Source organism: Colobus angolensis, unplaced genomic scaffold (genome assembly GCF_000951035.1).
Source record: "Colobus angolensis palliatus isolate OR3802 unplaced genomic scaffold, Cang.pa_1.0 Scaffold2, whole genome shotgun sequence".
Lineage (NCBI taxonomy): Eukaryota > Metazoa > Chordata > Mammalia > Primates > Cercopithecidae > Colobus > Colobus angolensis.
Window position 1 is genome coordinate 12,878,039 of NW_012115154.1, and position 21,479 is coordinate 12,899,517.

General features: G+C 37.9%; 1 protein-coding gene across 2 annotated transcripts in view; it reads right to left on the reverse strand.

Annotated features, from left to right (window-relative positions):
- Positions 1-21,479, reverse strand: part of TPK1 (thiamin pyrophosphokinase 1) — a 401,888-nt gene that overhangs the window by 204,075 nt on the left and 176,334 nt on the right. The window lies entirely within an intron of this gene.

Consider the following 21,479-nt stretch of genomic DNA (forward strand, 5'->3'; position numbering starts at 1 on the left):
AAATAAGAGTGTAAAAAGTACTGAGATCAATTAGTGAACTTAAGATCCATCACATGTAATAATCAAGAGGGAGGCTGATAAATTTAGGAAATATTCTAAAGACAGTGGAGTAGACAGAAGTTATATAGTAGTTATAGTAGTTATAACTACTGCCTTTACAGGGCCTTTCCTGATACCATTGAAGGAGACTGTCCCTCCATAAAGCTGTTTGTTTTGTTTTGTTTTGTTTTGCCCCCAGGAAAGACACTACTGTTCCCTTAAAACTTGAATGGCACTAAAATCTCTTACTTTCCGTTTCATTTGAAGCAAGTTCTATGTCTTCTAGCTTCTAATAGATGGTAAGGCTTCTGAAGCAGGATCTGTCTCTGATTGATCTTGGTATACCCCAAAGGATGAAGGACACTGACACTGAAAATGATACAACACGGTGATGAGGTAGAGAAGGAGAAAGAAGGGAAGGAGGAGGAAATGAGGCGGGGGCTGAAAGGGAGAGAAGAGGAGTAGGAGGAACAAGGAGAAAAGGAAAGAAGGGTGAAGAGGGGGGAAAGGGTGAAGTGGGGGAAGAAGAGATAGGAGGAGGTGGAAAATGGTACAAAGAGAAAAGCCAGGAGAGGAAAGGAAGGGCTAGAGGGGAGTAGAAAGAAGAATGGAGAAAGAAACATTTATAAGGGACTTATGATTACAACTGCCCTTCCCCCCACTTCCTAGCTTGTGCCGATTATTTAAGCTTTCTGAACCTTATGTCTCCATGTATAAAATGAGGATAATTTAGAATGCTTGTGAGGATTAGGAGTTAATATATGTGAGGCACTTGGAAAATGCCTGGCACACAGTAAGCACAGTTTGAGCTATTCAGTTCAAATAAAAATTACTGCAAGTGAAGTTAAGTAGTTTGCCCTAGATTATAATAAGAGGTAGAGCCAGAACTCAAACCCAGGCAGTTCAATCTTTGTTATTTAATGGCTAAGTATACAGCCTCCCACATACACGCATTTAGGAAACAGAACAATGATGCTTTTGGTAGAGAACGTTCTCTGCATAAATGTACTCTTTGCTGCTGATTTTATTAATCACTAGTAATCTGGTCAACCTATATAGTTTATAAAGGTTTCCCTGAGGCACAAGAGAAAAAGGATTTGTGCTAGTGGTACCAGAAAGAAGGACAGGATTTTGAGGACAGACTATGTTAGGAGAAGAAAGTTTGGGAATATTGTTGAAGAAGAGCATGACTACAGACCTAGAAAGATAGTAGTAGTTGGTCTGAAAAAAGAAGGAATGAATCATTTAAATATCTGTGCTAATATTCTCTGTAAAATCATATAAACTTGGTGGTGGGGGAACAAGAGTGACACAAAATATAATATATAAAAATGTTTCCACATTTTGACTGTGTTTATAAACACAATCAGCGCAACTGTTTTCAATAAATAAGTCTCTAAATATAATAATAGTGCCAAAAGATATGTAAATATTTGCGTAACTTTGGGTAAGAGACATTCTTAGGAAAGACAGAAAACACAACAATAAATAAGCTGACAGATTATGTAAAAATGTCACAATATGTTAATAAAAAGATAAGGTCAAATTATAACTTTTACATATGCAAAATATGTAACCTATAAGAACTGCTGTCCCCAACACATGGAGAGCACCCAAAAGTGGTAAAGGAAAAAGACACAAATAGAAGAAGAACCAAAGCCTATTCACAGCAGCAGTAAGTATGTGAAAACACGGTAAATCTAAAATAATTACCAAGGAAATAAATTTTAAAGCAAAAATAGAGTACTTTCTTTTACACCAAAACTCAAAAATTAAGAAAAGTGAAGTGGGTATTGACAAGGCTGAACTAGCGAAAATAGGCACAAACACAGACTAGTGAAGTCGTGACTAGGATACTGCCTACAAACAGGCAATCCCACTTGAGGAATCCATCCTGGCTTTTCTGTTTGTTTGTTTTTGTTTTGTTTTGACAGTACCTAGGATATCTGCACAATAAAGCAAGGGATATAACAAGGAGAGAAAAAAACTGAATGTCCAACAATATAGGGAAGGTGGGATAAAACATTATGTAACCTGTTAGGGAAAGCAGGCAGCTTTTAGACGAGCTAACCGCTGTCTACTGCTCTAGAGGGAATGCCCATCACATGTTACTAAGTAAAAAAAGCCTAAATATATTTGTGCATTTTTGTATAAACACAAAGGAAGTTATGGAAGTGAATGATTCAAGCTATTCCCACTGATTATCTCAGGGGATGGGATTAGTTTTTCTTTGAAAAATTTTATAAAGCATACCTTAATTTAATAACCTAAAAGAAAATTAATAATGCCACTTGTGAAAGCAAATAAAAATGTGAAGGAAAATGAAAAATTAACTGAAAATGCTTAAACTCTAAGAACATTAAATAGTACTTAGCAGTCACTAAGGTTGTTATAAATGACTTTAGTTAAGTTACCCAAAGAAGACAGTGTTTTATCTCTTAGAATAATTGATTGCATTGTCTCAAACTGTCTAGCCCAGGATTCATCACAAGGTAGAAAACAACACAGTTTCCCAAAATAATTATTTAAGGATGTCTTTATATGCTAACGACATCTGGAGGGAAAAAACAGTAACAAACACATTAACAAATGAAATATAGACACAATCTCCACATCACACAGTTACAATAATGATTGGGGAACAGAATGAGGATGGATCAATGACAAGAAAAAATACATAATTTTGCAGATCTCTTCATTGAGACAAAGAGGGAAACACAGAAAAAGCTGCCAAAAAGAGGGCTCTTACCCTAGAGAAAACCTTCTAGGAAACATATTTTTTTGAATATTTGTTCTATGCCAGTCTCTGGTATTTTATTCATACATTTTATGTTTATTAATTAATACAATTTTAGCTAATTTCCATAACACTCCTATCAGGCTGATTTTTATCATCCGAATTTTATGATGGAAAGCCAGGGCTGAGTGATATGAAGCCACCTGCATTGGTGTTACACAGATTCAAAAGGTCTTCTCTCCTCCTCTTCTTCCTCCTGCTTTCTTCATTGAACAACATATGCCCTTGACTAGCATAGAGAAATAATCCTGCTCCACCTCCTGCACAGGATGCAATTTCACTTCTTCCAAAATCCTGGCCCTTGTCTGTAATCTGCTTTGCTTGCGTGCCCAACAGAGGTGCACAGTCATCAAGCCGCACAGAAGGACAATGCAAAGTTGCCCCACAGCACAAGTGACAGGCTCCCCAGGCACACTCCTATGTGAAGCTAGGTTCATGGTTTGTTTCAATGAATGGGGAAGTAGGGAAGGGAGGCACCATCACAAAATCACATGAGGCTTCTAGACAGCGTATTTCATTCTAGTTAGTAAACAAACAAATTGAATATTCAATTCCATAACTGAGCAATCAACATAAGCAATGTAAATATTATGGGTTAGTAGGAAATTAAAACATACAGACTGCTATTTCCACCCCTGCAATGGGAATTAACCGCTCACTGCAGCCACTTAGAAAACCACACAAAAGAAGTAGAAATTCAGACAGTGGAAAACGACAGCTCTGGGAAGTGATTACTGTATGATTCTATAATGGTGGATACATGTCATATATTTGTCCAAATCTATGCAACGGAAAACACCAACTGTGAACCCTAACATAAACTACAGACTTTGGGTGACAATAATGTGTCAATGTTGGTTCCTCAATTGTAAAAAAAAATTATATCACTCTGGTGGCGGGGTGTTGATAATGGGGAAACTAGGAATGTGTGGGGACATGTGCTATCTTGGCTGTCTTTGTATCCTTCTCTCAATTTTCCTGTGAACCTAAAAACTGCTCTTAAAAAAGAGCCTTCCCCGTCTCTACTAAAAAATACAAAAAAACTAGCCGGGCGAGGTGGCGGGCGCCTGTAGTCCCAGTTACTTGGGAGGCTGAGGCAGGAGAATGGCGTGAACCCGGGAGGCGGAGCTTGCAGTGAGCCGAGACAGCGCCACTGCACTCCAGTCTGGGAGACACAGTGAGACTCCGTCTCCAAAAAAAAAAAAAATAGCCTTAACAGAATGGGCAATGGATCTGAATAGAGGAGAAAACAATGTGGCAATAAATGATTACACACAGAGTTATAATAAAAACATACAGCAATTTTATTCCTAGGTATATACTAGATAAAGAGAGAAATGAAAACACATGTGCATACAAAACCTTCCACACTACGATTTGGATGAACCTTGAAAACATGCCAAGTTAAAGAAGCCGGGCACAAAAGTCCACATAACATATGATTCCTTTCATTTGCAAATACCAAAGAGGAAAACCTAAAGGGACAAAAAGTAGATCAGTGGTTGTCAGGGCTGGGGGAAAGGAGGAGGATGGTAGCTGAAGGGTACAGGTTTCTTTCTGAGGTGGTAAAAACGTTCAAACTTGACAGCAATGAAAGAGAGTTCCTGTTGCTCCGCATTCTTGCCACCACCGAAAATGGAGATGGTTGCAGTTATCTATTAACATTAAAAACTTCTGGACTGTGGACTTTAAACGGGTAAATTATTTAGAATATGGCTATATCCGAATACAGCTGTTAAAAAGTAGTAAGAAAAACGTTATCAGACAGCTCCATCTAACTGGTATTTCTAGAATATTCCAGCCACCACCAACAGATACATTCTCTTTAAGTTGCACATGAAACATTCTTCAAATTAGACACCATTCTAGGCCAGGGAGCAACATTTTTTTTAACTTTTTTTGAAATGGAATTTCACTCGTCGCCCAGGCTGGAGTGCAATGGCGCATTCTCGGCTCACTGCAACCTCTGCCTCCCAGGTTCAAGCAATTCTCCTGCCTCAGCCTTCCGAGTAGATGGAATTACAGGCATGCGCCACCAGGCCTGGCTAATTTTGTATTTTTAGTAGAGACGGGGTTTCTCCATGTTGGTCAGGCTGGTGTCCAATTCCCGACCTCAGGTGATCTGCCCACCTCAGCCTCTCAAAGTGCTGGAATTATAGGAATGAGCCACCGCGCCCGGCCTTACAATTTTTTTTCTTAAACAGCAAGATAGTCAATATTTTGGGCTTTACAGGCTATAAGTTCTCTGTCACAACTGCTTAACTCTGCCATGGCAGCATGATAGCAGCCGTAGAAAATAAGAACACAATGGGCATGGCTGTGCTCCAGGAAACCTCTGTTTAGAGTAGTTTGCCAACCCCTGTTTTAGGCCATAAAACAAGATTCAATCGATTTAAGAGGGATGAAATCATAAAAAGTATGTTCTCTAACACATACCTTTCTTTCTTTTCTCCCTTCTTTAATCAACTCCAATTAGTACTCTCTAGAATGGATTACGACTTCTATCAGAATGAGTTGAGGCTTTAAAACCTCCATTCATACACAGCAGGTCTGTGTTAGTCCATTCTCACACTGCTATGAAGAAACATCCGAGACTCGGTAATCTATAAAGGAAAGAGGTGTGATTGATTCACAGTTCCATATTGCTGGAGAGTCCTCAGGAAACTTACAATCATGGCAGAAGGCAAAGGAGAAACAGGCACCTTCTTCACAGGGTGGCAGGATGGAGTGAGAACAAGCAGGGGAAATACCAGATGCTTATAAAACCATCAGATCCCGTGAGACTCACTCACTATCACGAGAACAGCACGGGGGAACCGCCCCCATGGTCCAGTCACCTCCACCTGGTCCCACCCTTGACACACGGGGATTATGGAGATTACAATTCGAGGTGAGATTCGGGTGATGACAGGGAGCCAAACTGTATCAAGATCCTCGAATAACGTCCTTTCATCCAAGGTCATTTCCTTATAAGGGTGATGAGGGAAAAACCTGGCCCATTGTATGTATAGGGTCTGCATGATCTCACCATGTCTCTGTGGGTTTTCTCTTAAGTACTCTGGTTTCTACCTACATCCCAAGATGTGCACATTCGGTGAATTGGCTGTCTACATAGTTCCACTACGAGAGTGAGTGAGAGAGAGAGAGAGAGAGAGAGAGAAAGAGAGAGAGAGAGAGAGAGAGAGAGTGTGTGTGTGTGTGTGTGTGTGTGTGTGTGTGTGTGTGTGTGTGTGTGCCTCAGAGCAGAATGTATCCTGTCCTGGGTCAGTTCCCTCTTCATCCCCTGAACTGCCCAGAGAAGCTCCAACTGCCCATCACCCTGAACTGAAATGAGCTGGTAAATAATTATCTTACTTGTTTTTATTGATCTTTCTTCACTTGATCTTAGCTAAAAGGCTGAGAAGTGATTTTTATTGATTTTTCTTAAATGTACATATAGCTCATATTTATTTCAGTGTTAAATATCAGAACTGTTTGGTCTTTATTCAGAAGTTTGGTGATGTTTTTGTGACCAGAAATATGCCGTAAGAACTTAACTCTTGCTGATATAAATTAGTCTAGGGTAAAATGGGTTTTCTCATGTCATTTTGCTTAAAATCAGTTTTTAAAAAACTATCAACAATGTTAAGGATCTACTGTACACAATAATACTGATATTAATTGAAACCAATTATATTAAAGCAAGTTAAACATTTTAATTTTCCTACTCATATTGTATCCTACTTATTTACACTAGTTTAAGTTGTCCCACTAGATTATATATTTAGTTAGATCTTATATATAGTATTTATTCATATTATATTTAATGAATATACAGCTAATTTTGAAATATTTTATAGTTCAGGCACATATACATTTTGAAAAAGATACATTTTAAAAAGTCACTTTATCATTGCCTTACATTATAATTTCAAATTTTAATCAGTACCTAAAATGTTACATAAAGATTATTCTTAATATATAACGGTAATTTCATGATCACATATTTAATTTAAAAATTTAATATTCAGTGTAACATTTGCTAAGACACTATTATACTAGGCTTAGTATGCTTATTATTTCATTGTTATCTCCAATGCTAGCAGTTTAGTATTATACATTTAGGTGGCAGAATGTGTTGTCAGTAACTTTCATGACTCATGATGACAGATTTTCCCTATAGGAAAGAAAATATTGGGTCTGCTTTCATGGTTTTGCTAGGATTTCAAGGTTCAGAAAACTCTATATAAGTGACCAGCAGCTTCTGGAAATGAGATTATTTCCAGTCTAGAGAACCAGCTTACATTTTTAATTAATGACCTGTCTAGTTGGAGAAAAGGAAGGATGAGATCTAAGGAAGAAAAAGATAAAGTCAATAGCAAACCTAAGGTAAAAGGGTTTTCGATGAAAAGCAGTTTTAAAATTTACTATCAACTCTTTGCCCAAAATGTACTGTCTCCTTTGCTCTAGAAAAAGAAAGATGAAATCACTAAGAAAATAGGACAAAGGAAATAAAAATTATAGAATATAAACAATACATGCACAGAGAGCAAAAACTGTGCACACACAATTGTATACAATTGAATTAGGTACTACATATGAGATACAATAAACAATACATTAATTTTTATGTACTACATATAACCTAGCAAATTTTCTCTGAGGTGATTAATATGGCAAGAACTAAACAGGAGTTTCTGTGAAGATAGTTTCTGTACTAAATCACATGTGTTATATGATGTGATTCCAAAAAGCAAAATTTATAATTACACTTAAGCACATAGACTATAGTCATTTTATTCTCTTTCATCATTCCTGAAAGATCCTGAGAAAAAGACAAGTGGGTTGCCATTTACTTAATTAAGGCTTACTGCTGCCCATCTAAACACACAGCAAGCAGAATGGTTTAATATAAAACTCTTCTAACAAGTCACCACCATCTATTCCTATAAAGATAGGCAAGTCACTAACGCATTCTATAAGCTGATTCACTCAACCTTTCTAATCATATTTCTCAACATTCTCTTGTGTAAACAGTATACTATCTTAATTTTAAAATAAAAAACCAGTATGTGAGTCTTATAAATAACAATAAGAACAATATTTTAGACAGAGTTTGAGTTTATAGAATATTTCAGGGTCCAAGTTCAGCTGAAAGCTGCAAATGCAGAAGGAGAGCTCAGGAGAGGCCAGAGCCAAAACTACACACTGGTGAATCCTCCATATATAGGATACTTAATCAAATTCATGAAATATTTATTAAATATGTATTTTATATACACTAGACTACTGCTACAATAGTTGCCACAGTCCCAATAGGTTTGAAGTCTAAGAGTAGGGATAGACAAGCCAGGCCATCATGGAACTGACACTATAAGTAACGGACAGAGTGCTACAGTGGCACACAACAGTGCAAGGCTTGGGGGAGCAAGCTAGTAGGAGAAAAGGAAGGAAAGGCTTCCTAGTAATTGATACGACAAGAAAAGTCCAAATAAATAAATGAAGCCATGGCAAGAGGGTGAGAGAGAAAAATAATACCCACATTCAGGGAATGGAAAGAAAAGTAGGAAGACAAAAGTGTTTGTAAAAGAAATGGTATGAGATGAAGGAGGAGCAAGGAGGACCATGAAGGCCACTTCATTTCTTAGCTCACAGCTTGCTATGGTCTGAATATTTATGCCTCCCCCTACCAAAATTCGTATGTTGAAACCTAATTCTCAATGTGACAGTATCAAGAGGTGAGGCCTTTGGAGAGGACTAGGTGAGATTAGTGTCTTTATAAAAGAAGCCTGAGGCTGTCTGCCTCTTCCACTATGTGAGGACAAAGTGAGAAGACACCATTTATGAACCGGAAAACAGTCCCTCACCAGACACAGAAGCTGCTAGTGCCATGATCTTGGACACTGCAGGCTCCAGAACTGCGAGAAATAAGCTTCTGTTGCTTATGAACCACACTGTTTACAATATTTTGTTATAACAGCCCGATCACTTAAGGGCAGTATTTTCATGTGTGAATTTGATCCTGTCATCATGATGCTAGCTGGTTATTCTGCAGACACATTTATGTGGTTGCTTCATAGTGTCACTGATCTGTACTTCAGTGTGTTTTTGTAGTGGCTGGTAATACCACTACAAATATTTCAGGGTCCTGAAAAGGACCGTGTTTGGTGCTTTCTTCAAGAGCTCTTGCAAGGCCTGGTGATGACGAATTCCCTCAGCATTTGCCTATCTGAAAAGGATTTTATTTCTCCGTCGCTTATGAAGCTTAGTTTGGCCAGATATGAAATTCTGGGTTGGAAATTTTTTTCTTCAAGAATGTTGAATATTGGCCCCCAATCTCTTCTGGCTTGTAGAGTTTCTGCTGAAAGGTCTGCTGTTAGCCTGATGGGCTTCCCTTTGTAGGTGGTATGGCCTTTCTCTCTGGCTGCCCTAAACATTTTCTCTTTCATTTCGACGGTGGAGAATCTGCTGATTATGCGTCTTGTGGTTGATCCTAGTACCTTACTGGGGTTCTCTGCATTTCAAGAATTTGAATGTTGGCCTATCTTGCTAGTTTGGGAAGCTCTCCTGGATGACATCCGGAAGTGTGTTTTCCAACTTGGCTCCATTCTCTCCATCTCTTTCGGGTACCTCAGTCATAGATTCAGTCTCTTTAGTTAATCCCAAATTTCTCAGAGGTTTCATTCATTCCTTTCATTCTTTTTTCTCTATTCTTGTCTGCCTATCTTATTCCAGTAAGACAGTCTTCAAGTTCTGAAATTCTTTCCTCTGCTTGGTGTATTCCACTATTGATACTTGTGATTACGTTGTGAATTTCTCATGTTGCGTTTTTCAGCCCCATCAGGTTGGTTATGTTTCTCTCTAAACTGGTTATTCCAGCTATCAGCTACTGCATTGTTTTTATCATAACTCTTAGCTTCTTTACACTGGGTTACAACATGCTCCTTTAGCAAAGTTCATTATTACCCACCTTCTGAAGCCTACTTCTGTCACCTCAGCCATCTCAGCCTCAGCTCAGTTCTGTGTCCTCGCTAGAGGGGTGTTGCCGTCATTTGGAAGAAATGAGGCACTCTGGTTTTCTGAGTTTTCAGCAATGTAAGTGGGCTGAGTGCCCCAATTAAAAGACACAGAAGGGCAAGCTGGATAAAGAGCTGAGAAACACTGGTATGCTATCTTCAAGAGAACCATCTCACAGGCAAAGACGCACATAGGCTCAAAATAAAGGGATGAAGGAAAATTCACCACGTAAGTGAAAAACAGAAAAAAAGCAGGGGTTGTAATAGCTAGAAAAACCCCACTGTCTCAGCCCAAAAGCTTCTTAAGCTGATAAGCAACTTAAGCAAAGTCTCAGGCAAAAATTGCCAGCATTCCTATAAACCAATAACAGGCAAGCAGACAAGCAAATCATCAATAAGCTCCCATTCACAATTGCTCGTAAGAGTGAACAGACAACCTACAGAACAGGAGAGAATTTCTGCAATCGATTCATCTGACAAAGGCCTAATATCCAGAGTCTAGAAAGAACTTAAACAAATTTACAAGAAAGAAAACAACAGCCCCATTAAGAAGTGGGCAAAGTACGTCAACAGACACTTCTCAAAACAAGACATACATATGGCCAACAAACACATGAAAAAGAGCTCATCATCACTGGTCATTAGAGAAATGCAAATCAAAACCACAATGAGATACCATCTCATGCCAGTCAGAATGGATATTATTAAAAAGTCAAAAAATGACAGATGCTCACGAGGTCGAGGAGAAAAAGGAATGCACTGTTGGTGGGTGCATAAATTAGCTCAACCATTGTGGAAGACAGTGTGGCGATATCTCAAAGACCTAGAGGCAGAAATACCATTTGATTTAGCAATCTCATTATTAGGTATATATCCAAAGAAATATAAATGGTTCTATTATAAAGATACATGCACACGTATGTTCACTGCAGCACTATTCACAATAGCAAAGACATGGAATCAACCTAAATGCCCATCAATGGTAGACTGAATAAAGAAAATGTGGTACATGTACACCATGGAAAACTGTGCAGCCATAAAAAGGAACAAGATCATGTCCTCATGTCCTTTGCAGGGACATGGATGGGGTTGGAAACCATTATCCTCAGCAAACTAATGCAGGAACAGAAAATCAAACACCGCACGTTCTCACTTCTAAGTGGGGGCTGAGTGATGAGAAAATACGGACACATTGAGGGGAACAACACATACTGGAGCCTGTTGTTGGGTGTAGGGGAGGGACAGCATCAGGAAGAATAGCTAATGGATGCTGGGCTTAATACCTAGGTGATGGGATGATCTGTGCAGCAAACCACCATGGCACACGTTTACCTATATAACAAACCTGCACATGTATCCCTGAACTTAAAAGCTGAAGAAAAAAAAAAAATAACAGCCCAATCAGACTAGGATATAGCTTACTTCTTATTCAATCACTTGTACTTACATGTGGCTAGCCATGCTACAATTTTTCAAGAGTGAGTGACTTTGCAGGATCTCTCAGCCCCAAAACAGGGCTTTGTATAATATTAATGTATTCAATAAAAGTTGCACAAGTAAATATTTCCTCTGGCTCTGAACATCAGGTCACTTCCCCTTCAGTCATTTGTTGTAATTATTTGTTTTCCAAAAGAGGCCAGAAGGGGTGAGAAGAATGAAAGGTTATTTGAACAGAAAGTAACCTACGGAGTTATTTTCCTAGAAGGACATGGTAGCAGCAGTGGGGTAAGGTAGTGCCAGAAAATGCGATCTATATATTTAGAAGAATCATGCTACCCCCATGTAGTCCAGAGTGGAAGGTTTCATCTTTTCTGATTTACAAACATGAAAGAGTCCCAAAGTATATTTATAGGTTAATGCCAACTCTTCACCTTAACAAATAAAAAAAGTTAGCTCACTGGTAGTGAATTACTTTGTGTAATTTGTTTGCTTTATGCTTCTCTCTGTGATTCAGCTGAGACATAATCCACAGAATTCAGTAAATACAACCAGTGATAAATGCCATGAGGGTCACTAATAGGTTGTCTGCTCCTCCCAAGTTTTCCAAAGCAAAGAGTAATAAGATGCCTGGCTACAGTTTCTGCTAGGGGAGTGTTTTTCATCTTGATTCTGCCTTTCCAATACAGCTTCCCTCATAGCAGGAACTCAAACCTTACTTAAGAAAAAGACACAAACACACAAAAAAAGAATGTCTTAAGGCATACACTTTCTTGGTGAAGTAAGTACTGTATTTTCTACCTTGGATAGTTTCTGTTTTTATCTTGCTGTGGCTATCCATTATATAGACGTATGAGTCACTGTCCTAAAAGAGAGACCAGAGTATGAGTGGTTCTCTACGGTATTTAATAGTGATCTCTGCATTATAGGAATCCAAAAGAATACAGCCAGATGACAATGGCTTTTGTATAGGCCACCCAGAAATCATAAAATCATGAGATAACTATTATTAAAATTCAAAAGAATATCAGCAAAAACATTTAAAAGAAATACAAAAGACAAAAGGTGAGTATCCTTGTTCAAACAGAGTTGATCCCAATAGCTTATTAAATGAAAATAAAATCATACAGGAAAAATAAAATGGAAAAAAGACATGACACAAAAAAGAATTTAAATACCTTACATAATCTCTAATCATACACAAATGCACACACACACACATATACATGTATTTTCCAATGTCAAAGACTTCCATGTTGCTAAATCTAATGGTCAATTATCCTATGTTACTTTACCCATCAGAAGTAGATAACACAAATGATCACTGTATTCCTTGATTTTCTTTCATCATTTTAGGACCAAGACCATAGTTTCCTGGTTTTTCCCCCAACTCACGGGTTACTCCTGCTTTGTCCCTCAGAATTTTTAACACTGGAGTATAAGTACAGCTCAGTATCTATACTTATTTTCTCTTCTGTCTGCAGTCATTAGGTTATCTCACTCGTGGCCTTGTATGGCTCTCTATATACTGATGACTCTGTATCCAACAATCTACTCAATGTGAGATGGATAAATAACTCAAACTCAAATCACTGAATCTCTGCCCTTTCCCCCACTGAAACCACTACTCTTACAATCTCCTCAATCTCATCTGAGGAAAAATCATTCTTTTCTAGTTGTTTAGTTCAAAATCCTTGACTTTTCTTGGAGTCATCCTTAAATCCTTAACTTTTCTTTCTTGCACCTAGTAATTGATTTGTCAGCCAGTTTTTTTTTTTTTTTTTTCTTTTGGCGATGGAGTCTCGCTCTGTCGCCCAGGCTGGAGTGCAGTGGCCGGATCTCAGCTCACTGCAAGCTCCGCCTCCTGGGTTTACGCCATTCTCCTGCCTCAGTCCCGAGTAGCTGGGACTACAGGCGCCCGCCACCTCGCCCGGCTAGTTTTTTGTATTTTTTAGTAGAGACGGGGTTTCACTGTGTTAGCCAGAATGGTCTTGATCTCCTGACCTCGTGATCCGCCCATCTCGGCCTCCCAAAGTTCTGGGATTACAGGCTTGAGCCACTGCGCCCGGCTGTCAGCCAGTTTTATAAATGAAAATACATTCTCAGTCTGGCTCTTTCTTTGCATCCTCCATGGTACAATCCTGAAAAAACAGCTGATGGCATTCCTCTGCTCAAAACCTTCCAATGACTTCCCATCTCATTCACAGTAAATCATCAATATTATCTACAAAGGCGCTTTAAGATCTACCCTGTTATCTTTCTGATCACTCTCCTTCCTCGTAAGTTTCCGTTATTATCTCCACTTGTAGATCGTTTGCACAATTATCCACAATTATTTCCTCCTCCCAATCTATACTCCTTTATAATGTGACTTTCCAGACTGTTTCATCACAAGCTAATATGCATCCCTTTCCCCACCTCGAGAATTCATATTAGCCTTGAAACCTGCTTTCACTTAAAAAAAATGCAGTGGAAGTGACAGCACGGCAGTTAGGAATGGAGGCCTCAAGTGGAGTTGCAGCCGTCCCTTTGCTCTCTTGGAACCCTCCCCTGTTGCCGTGAGAGTAATTCTGAGCATGCCTGATGGATGGAGGATGAGACTGGAGTCAGGTAGAGCTTACAGACTGGAGTCAGGTACAGCTTACAGACATCCCACCTCTAAACACCTGAGTCCTTTCTACATGCTGACATCATCAACAAAACTGCCTACCCCACTGTGATACCATGATATAAGAGGAAATATACCTTTGGTCTTCTCCTCTGGTTTCTGATAAAACAGTTGCCAAGACTCTTGGCATCTCCACAGTAATGGATGTCTTTTGGTATCCTAGGAGATGACTGGTGACTGGGGGCCTCTAGGAGAGTTTCAAGTTGGAGGCTGATTCCCAAGAAAGACAAAGGCATGATCAGAGTGTGGAATGTTCACACCCACCACTCCCAGTGGAGCTACAGATTATGCTAATCACCGATGGTCAATGATGGAATCAATCAGGCCCAGGTAACAGAACCCCCATTTAAAAACCCTAAACAACGTGTTCAGAGAGCTTTCAGGCTGGGGAACATATCCACATCCCGGGGGGGCAATGTATCCCAAATCCAAGGGGGACAGAAGCTCCCGCGCTAGGACTTCTCCAGATCCCACCCCGTGTACCACATCATCTGGCTGTTCACATTCATCCTTTATAACATCCTTTTCTAAATAAATTGTAAACATAAGCATTTCCCTGAGTTCTGTGAGCCATTACAGCAAATTACCAAACATGAGGAGGGAGTTCTGAGGACCCACTAGTTGCAACTGGCATTTAAAGTGTGGGGCCATCTAGTGGGACTAAGTCCTTTACCTGTGTGTGTTGGAGGGTGGTGGTCTGGGCTTATTCTGAATAATGTCAGACTGAATTAAACTGTTGTATACCCAGTTGATGACCACTGGCAAACTGATGTATAAAACCCAGACATTTAGTGGCAGAAGTGTTGTGAGTACAGAAACAGTTTTCCTTTACCAACCCACGTAACTGGCACATGAATGAACCCACGAGATCTGCCTAGCTGAACCTTAGACTTGTGAGTAAATCAATCATTGTTTAAAGCCACTCATTTTGGGGGTGGCTTGTGATACAGCAAAAGCTAACTGGTATCATTCTCATGTCTCAGGGCTTCTGCACAAGCATCCTCGCTTCCTGGAAGGTTCTTCCTTTGGCTGAGCAAATGGCTTGCTTCTCTACCTCCTGCAGGTCTTAACTCAGAAGTCACTTGCTCAGTGAGGCTCTCCCTCACTTTAATTGCTAATAACCTACTGCAAAGCATGCTACCCCTTCTTCTGCATTATTATTCTCCTTCTCACTAGGAATATACTTTATATTTTAATTATTTATCTTGCTTATTTCCTCTATGGAAGCCAAGTATTTTGGTCTCTGCTGTATCACAGGTGACTACAATAATGCCTGTTATACAGAATGACTCCATAATTAAAATGTGCTACAATAATAATGGAATATGATTTCCTACATAATATATCAATAAAACTTAATAAAGCTGGCAAAAGCAGAGAGAAATGTAAATTGTCTTATACTGTTGATGAAGGTTAACTTAAGCACAAATATTCTGGAAAGCAAGTTGTCAACTTAGACTTAAATACATTTTTTAAAATTTATAACTTCTGGCCCGTATCTTAACATCTGTGAAACTACTCTAAGTGTCAGAAACTCATACACGTGTAATAATACTTAATGTTTCTATAATACTTAACAAAGTTTTATTTACCAAAGTTTTATTTATAAAAAACTTGTAAGCTGGCTGGGCACAATGGCTTACGCCTGTAATCCCAGCACTTTGGGAGGCCAAGGTGGGTGGATCACCTAAGGTCAGGAGTTCAAGACCAGCCTGGCGAAACCCCATCTCTACTAAAAATACAAAAATTAGCCGGGCCTGGTGGTGCACATCTGTAGTCCCAGCTACTTGGGAGGCTGAGGCAGGAGAATCATTTGAACCCAGGAGACAGAGGTTGTAGTGAGCCGACATTGCGCCACTGCACTCCAGTCTGGGCAACAAAGTGAGACTCTGTCTCAAAAAAAACCAAAAACCAAAAAACAAAAAACACAACGTACGAGCTACGTACCTTTCTGATAGATGGAGAATGGTTGAGAGATAAAAATGTGACAAAATTTATATATAATGACCTGGTAGCATGTTCATAATATGTTAAAAACAGGCATGATGTAAAGCAACTTATAAAAATCTGTATTTCATGTGCACACATACATACACTCAGCAATAAACATACAAAAATGTAAATTTGAAAAAAAATTATATACGTAAAAATATTAACAGAAGTTATCTATAGGAGTGGGATTTTAGGTTATTTTAATTTTTTTCTTTATGTCTTCCTCTATTGCCTAAATTCATTATAATAATCCTATGTCTCTAAGTGGGGGAAAAGTTAGAGGTGATAGCAGAGAATTTGTCTTTTAAAATATCTAAAGTTTAAAAGAAAGGTAAATACTAAATGATACAAATTTGAGGTGTTTAATTTATCTTTATATATTTTGTAATTATGACTGCATCAAAAATTACTTGAATATGGTTTCATTTAAAATTGAACAAATAGGCTCAATTAAAATAAATAAGTTCAGTTCAGATTTTTGCCACACAATTTGGCTAAAATCTCACTTTGATAATCCTTGCCTCCTGTATCCTAACTTGACTGCATCCTATTAAAAGCATTAGAGGGCATCAGTGTAATGCATGATCACTAACTCTCTTCCTCCCACATCAGAATTAAGCTTTGGCGAGCAACTGCCACATGGAGGAAAGCCGCGGGGAAAGCCCTATTACTGCTAATAGGAATCAGAAGACCACACTATTATGCAAAAATGTTCTTTTTACTGACTGATAAAATGCCAAGATGATACAAACTGTAGTTGTTTTTCTTGTTCCTAACAGATGGAACAGCTCTCCAGTTACTAATAACCAACTAATGTACAGTCGAGCTGGAAAAAAACTGAATATACACTAGAGGCCGCTAGTGATAAATAAGTGAATTTTACATGAAGTGGGGAAAAAATGATGCCAGCTCTACAAAGAAAACTGCATCCTAAGCTTCTAAGCTTCAGCTGCCCTTTTAACTACTGTGCTGGAAGTCAGAAAGTAATTGTTTTCTTAATTATTTCTCACTTTAAATATTTTTTTAATAAAAGAACTAAATCTGGGAAATTTTCATCTTGGGAAATTTTGTAAAAATTTACTAGTATTGTATATTTAAATTAAAGCCTTACCTTTAAATAATGAAACCTTTTTATATATTATGAATTAGAAAAATAATGTTATTCTCTCAGTTGTCACAAAGACCCAAACCAACTAAAGAAAGCTCTATATTGTAAAATATAAGCTTGTCTTGGTAATATTTCATTAAGGCGGGGGGAAATATTTTTAAATGCAAAAGATATCTAAAAAAAATTTACAACCCTCTCCCTGGAAAGTTATGAATCATAAGAGTAAAATTTTAAAGTTTACTTGGAAACAAATGTAACATGAATTCAGAAAACAAGAATCTTTTGATTAAAAAAAAATTTATAAAACTAAAGAATTATACTTTCTATATATTTTTTTTTAAATTTGAAAAGAATGTTATTAAATTTCTCAGAATACATGAGAGGCATTTTTGTCACTTACTTGCATGACAGATGACCATTTAATTCCCTTTCACTGTCATTAGTGAGGAATAAAAACAGTTCCCAACCAGGGGCATTTTATACCCCAGTAAGTTAGGGTGGTGTGTGGGGAGGGAGAAGTAAGGAGGAGATTCATAAAGACCATTAGACTACCCTAGGGCATGAAGACAGCACAGGCAGCAGAGAAAAGATGCTGTAGATGTATACTCATAAGGATTCTTTTGGGTTTTTTTGTTTGTATTTGTAGTTGGCTGGTCCCACTTCGGTGTGCAGAAACTAGTATGGTCTCAGTCTTGACAGGAGGCAAATCCCACTCCAGAAATAAACACAACCACTAGAAACAAGGACATGGGCAGACAGTCCCTCAGAACCACCTCAACTCAGTTGAACACGGTATTACACTAGAAAAGAGACACAGTTAGGAATTCACCTGTAGTCCACCCAGTGGCCGGCTCACAGGTGGCTAAGTACAAGTCCTCACTTGTTCTTAGAGTGTAAGCAGAGCTGTGGATCTGGCTTCCAGCTTCCCTCGATTCCTAACAGTTTCCCAAGCCTCCCAATTCCTGCATACTCCTCCAGCCTTCCCACTTTCTCTATTAATTATACCACTTTTGATCCTTGTTTACATTGGCCAGAGTTCTTGTTCTTTACAACTAAAAACCCACACAAATACAAAAAAGTTAAATAAGTCCTAATATTGTTACCAGAAGAGATTTTGGTATTGGTCTCTGATTCTCCTCTTGAATAAAAATAATCTTAAGAATTACCTTTTTGGGTCAGAAACAAACATTCATACTGCAATCCATGACAATAGGCTATATGAAGTCTTGATGAGTATTTCTAATCATTCTTTAATAACTCTTAAGCACATAGTTAAGAACTAATTGCTGGGGATGAGACAGCAAAAACGCTAGAGAAATGTATGCTTTCACTGAGGTTACAGGCTGGTGGGAATACCCAAAGAGGTGACTCTAATATGATGTGATAAATGTTTGATAATGGAAGTGTTGGATAAGAGAACTTCAAGGACAAATTATGTACAAGACACACAGAATAATAATGTAACATAACCTGGTAAGGTAAGAAACCTAGCCACGAAACACCCTTAGTTTATTTAGGATTTGTCACCTACTTGCTTAGTTGAATATGTGGGGAAATTATTTTCAGGGTGAACTGTCTAAAAGGAGTAGCGATGGTTAGTTAAAAATATTTACTTATCATCTATTAGTTATCAAACCTGATCCTAGCTGCTAGGAGTATTTCCAAAAACGAATAAAACAAGAACAGGGAATTTTTCCCAACTAAACAGAAGCTCCCATGGATAATTTCAACATCATGTGGCATTATGGTGAAGGACTGCTTAGAAAATTCATTCCTAACTTGGGTCTCTGGAAACGAAGATTTCTGGGGAGACACAACACGTGGGTGAATTCTGAAAGATAATGATGCATAACACAAGGAAGAAAGCAGGAGGCTTTTAGAAATGAATTACATAGTGTTCTGTTTAAAAAAAAAAACAAACAAAAACCTCCATTTGTACCTAAAACCTGCTCCTTGATATTTCCAAGGGCACTCCAATGGTTTGAAAATAATAGGTGTTTTTCAACATTTAGATGGCACAAAGATTTTAAATAATCTTTTAAACACTGTTAATGCATACACATCTTCTCCCCTCATGGCTCCTGTAGCCCTGGGTAACACGCCCAGGTGTCGGCACCCCTACATGATACCCAGCAGCAACGGATGGAACCTGATATCCAAGGTCAAAAGAAAGTGTTCCCTGGTCTAAGCCCTGTAGAGAGGGACACCACCATCTTCCTTGTAGTCTAAGTAGAAGCACTGTTAGTCTCATTCAACCAAAGTGCTCCTTGCAATTAGGAATCATAGGATTTAGAGAAGTCAGCATTTTTAATACATGATTTTTTATTTTAGTTCCTTTCAGTCTAATCATTCATGGACTAAATGCCCTCTTATTCATCATTTATGTTCCCTTCCTCTGACTTTCTCTAGCTCTCTTCTACTTCAAAAAGCTAACAACAGCCAGAGTTAACTATACTGTAGTTAAGTAAATTGCATATAATGTACACACACACACAATGACTTTTTTCTTAGTGTGGTATAATATCTTCTGTTGTATTTTAAATGCCCTCTCTGAGATTCTTCAGCATATTCTTGACCTTGCTGGCTACAGAAGCAAAACTGAAGGCTTTAAGGAACACACCTCAAACAACTCTGCTTTCTAACCCCACTCTGCAAGTGACAGCTCAGTGCTCATCTTTGTGTAATTGCCATTTGGATATTTTCCCATAAAATTTATTCACTAGCCCTTGTTTAACTTGAATTCCAGCTGTCACTTCTGTTCCCTAACAACTGGAAGACGATGGATAGCTCGGTTGCAATCCTATCATCAACTAAAATGTCCTGCCCTCTATAATGATGTGTCAACAAACAGTATAAGCCATCCTGTCTAGTGTTGGAGTTATTCTGTTGGGTCTTGACCCAATAATACAAATCCCAACTTTTAATAACAAGAAAACCATGCAGGAAGAACCCGAGTGTGTGTTTGCAAGAAGACGTGTATGTGTGATCACGTAAGTGTGTATGAAAAACCAGACAGGGGCCGTTCCACAACTTGTTAAGAAACACTTTTGTATGTGTAGTATTATGTGATTACTTTCAACCATCACTTCTTAACTCATTGATCTAAAAATCTATTAAAAATAAGTTTAACACGTGACAAGAAAACATGGGCTCTTATAGTAACAATCACTAAAACAATTCAACTTTTTTTTTTAAGTAAAATTTTAAAAGCCATATGCTACTCAAAACTTTTGACAAATGATCTAGCATTCTCTAAAAAATTACTGGAAGATAATTTATTTCTGAAGACTCCATCCACAGTGCAGGAAGGGAAAAGGGTTCTGTCAGGAACATACTTTATGAAATAGAATAGCCATAAAAAACAATGCCTCTGACTAAATTTAGTTGTAAACTGACTTCCTGCAGCTGCTTAAAATGCTCTCACTCTGAAAATTTATTTTGAGTTCATGCATGATCTGAGAAACACAGCACCTTTGCATACACATTCCTCCCTTCTCCAATATTCCAAAATGATTCATAGCTGTGCATGGATAACTTTGAGACCTCTGATTTATAGCATTTGATAATGAACAGACTAAAATATATTACTAAACTAATCTAATCAATAATTTAAGATAAATATGCCTTCACAGTTTGTTGTGTAAGGTTCTTTAATACCAAGACTTCTGTTGTAAATTCTCTTTAAAATGCACTAATCATTTTTACCTTTCATCATTTTGATTCAAAGACCTAATAATGTTGACATGCTTACAGAGCTTGGTAATTTGATTGCATAAATACTTTTTAATGGAAATTTGCTGACGCAAATGACTAATCATTGCTAAGGCTAGGCTTATAAGAATCGACTGAACCAAAGATCTTTGGTTCATATTTGTTTCCTTTCTGCATATGTTAAAGCATACAGAAATTATATGTTTTGACTATTCCATGAGAGGCTTGAAAAGTAGTAAAAAAAAAAAAATCACAATCAGTGAGAAAACTAGTCATAGAGAGACTGAAATCAACTGTCACATATATTTGAGGTTATCAAGACCACAACTTATGCTCAGATACTTGACACCAACTTATTTCACACTGATTTCACGTTTATTGTCTTATTCCTTTAAAAACAGTATTGAACAAGCCTTTATATACTTTTTACTAAGATATAGTAAATATAGACCTTACATATAAGTCTTTATTACTATTTTATATAATGTCTATCTAGGATTGAATTGAAAACATTGACAATTTTGCTTGGTTCCAACTAAAAGAACATATATTCCAAAGAAGCACATAAAAATTGACAACAAATTCCAACAAAAAGACAAGTTTTAGAAATTAGGTTCATCAACTGTGTAAAATAAAGAAAGAAAACTGTGGTGTATCCATGTGCTAGAACTGTGGTGTATCCATACGCTAGAACTGTGGTGTATCCATGCGCTAGAACTGTGGTGTATCCAT